The sequence below is a fragment of the Phascolarctos cinereus genome, unplaced genomic scaffold (genome assembly GCF_003287225.1).
Source record: "Phascolarctos cinereus isolate Bilbo 61053 unplaced genomic scaffold, phaCin_HiC Scaffold_7;HRSCAF=346, whole genome shotgun sequence".
NCBI classification, from domain to species: Eukaryota; Metazoa; Chordata; class Mammalia; order Diprotodontia; family Phascolarctidae; genus Phascolarctos; species Phascolarctos cinereus.
The window spans coordinates 22,747,142-22,749,861 of record NW_027556180.1 but is presented as its reverse complement, the minus strand read 5'-3'; positions in this window follow the sequence as shown (position 1 = coordinate 22,749,861).

Here is a 2,720-nt window from a genome sequence, read left to right as displayed (position 1 = left end):
ATTTATCCTCTGCTCTCTTCCTCACCTTTTATATATTATCAGGCCCCATTAATTATATGGATTCTTCATCTCCAATATCACTAGCACTCATCTTGTCTTCCTGTTCCCTCTTATACAACCCTGACACAAGGCTCATATAACATTCTTCTACTGTGAAAGTAACCTCTTAAAAGTTTTTCACTCCTTTCTCTAGAGATGAAAATCATGATTCCTTAAATATGTACTCATGAGATTAATACGGATGTATCATCCACTCTCATTTATCATCTACGTGCTGTCTTACCATTCATACAACCACATAACATCTTAACAGTATCCTAACCCCACCCCACACACTGCAAAAAAAGATTCACAGAAAACAAGGCAGGAGATTTACTTTATAGAATTTTAATTCTTTTACTTCAAATCCTAATTCTTTCACTCTAGCTCCTCAGGCCCCTTATATCCCTTGATTCCCAGGTCATTTGATTTTTTTTATTTGATAAAATAGATAAATCTGTCTCATTGTTAACAACACAATAAGCTGTAAACATGAGATAATTTTTTTTAATTTAGTTTTTTCTTGATAATTGTATTTATTTTCCATTCTTGTGAATCTTCTGTTTTTGGATGTTTGCCAATTGAACATTTAATTGATTCATCTTTTTTTTCTTCTTCAGAAATACCTGAAATGCTTTTCTTTTGTTGACCATCCATTTTATTTCAGTGGTGACTAGGCTCAAGTTTTCATAATATGACTTTTCTTATAGTTTTGATTTTTAGACTATATTAATCCATTCTCTCTGACACATCATTTGAATGTTGAATAATCCTGGATTATTCAAATTTCTATTCCTTTTAATCTGAAAATCTTTTTCATCATTGCTTTGAAACTATGTTGCTCATTATTGAAATCCTTAAATTTAACCACTATAGTATTGGACATTGAGGCATAGTTTCTGTCTATGTCTTTTTAATTGATATGACTTTGTTATTTCTTTTCTATACTTAGTAGTATTGAACAGCAATCTCATAATTTGCTGTATTATGATATTTAATCTTTTTTATTGTTTTCATTTGGCTTCATTGACTTTCACTTTGACCTGCATAGGGTTCATGTGACGTGTTAATATTTCCTTTTCCACTTTCCTGTCATTTTTTCTTCCACATGAGTGCTTTTGTATTCCAAGTCTGTTATTCTTTCCTAGAACTACTCTAACATATGTCTATTTTTTTCCTGCTCTGCTATCTGTGCTTTATAATTCTGCATTGAGAGTATCCTAAATTCATTCACAATTTTAAGAATTCCATTTATTTTTAAACCATTTTTTAAAAATTTAACTGATTTTATCTCATGATTTTTGGGGGTGATCACAGGATTCTCTTTTTCATAAAATAATCTTAGTTCATTTTCCTATTTTCCTTTCTGTTATAAAATTTGTCCTAAGGGTTCTGCAGTTTGTGGGGGTTTTTGAGGTATTAGTAATTTTTTCCCTTTAATCTTTATGATCCTTTATCATTGATTTATCTCTCTGGAGCATACACACACACACACACACACACACACACACACACACACACACATTCAATTCTCTCTGTCTCTTTCTCTCTCTCTCTCTCTCTCTCTCTCTCTCTCTCTCTCTCTCTCTCTCTCTCTCTCTCTCTATCACCTTTTATTTGTATCCTGCCCCCTTTACTTTTCATTATAAGTCCTACTCACTCTTTCCCTGCCCCCATCCACTATTCTATTGTTTCACAGATCTCAAACTTATTTACTTTGTAGCCTCAGTTTTGTGTTGGGGAATATAGTAGTGAATTTTGTCTGGATTGTTGCCCAGGATAGCTCCAGGAGGGAAATGTTGGTTTTAGCTCAATTTCTAGATGCCTTTCATGTCTAATGGACCCCTCTAATTTATGGCTTCAAAAGCCTCTTTTTTCCTGCTTTTCAACAGGATCTAGCAGTTGAGGCAGATTTACTGTCACAGGTAATTCCTATATCCATACACTGGACTATAAGCATATGAGTTTGCTTGTGCTCACTGCATTAGGTTAGGATATCTATGTCAGAGCTTTTATTACATAAATTGTATTAATTCAAGAGGATTTTTCTTCTGTTTCTATACTTGCTTTTTACTTCTTGTGATAGTTCTGTTCTCTAGTATTGTGGATTTAGCTAAAATACCTCCTTATCTAAAGCATAATCACTTCCTTTTCAAGTTTTAAGGAGAGAAAAACTGAAGAAAGCAAACATTCAAGTATCTTTCTTGTCAGAATCTCCAGAGTATTTTTTCCAAGCTCAGAAAAGGGACAGATGTAAACTCCATTAATGATTTCCAAATAATTTGATTTCCAAATTTAGAGACTGCTGAAATATCTCAATATTTCAAGGAAAGGTAAGTTCATTTGCATAGACATTCATATTAGTTTTGCGGATACAAACCTTTATATATTTTAGTATGCATACTGTGTATTCTTTGGGATTCCCTGGTGCTAAATGATTCATTACCTGGTGATTCATGTGGGGATGAGTTTCTATAAATTTGGCTAGGCTTATCTTTACACAACAGTTATATAATCTTCCATTAAGCCTATACTCAAATCCTTTTAAAATTTTTAAACTGCTAGAGCTTGCATAGTGTCCAGGAGCACAGGGTTGCCTCCATACCTCCATTCCTTTCTCCATATTTCAATGTCTCAGACTCCTCATTTTCTTAATGGAATCCTATCAATGGTATGTTCTG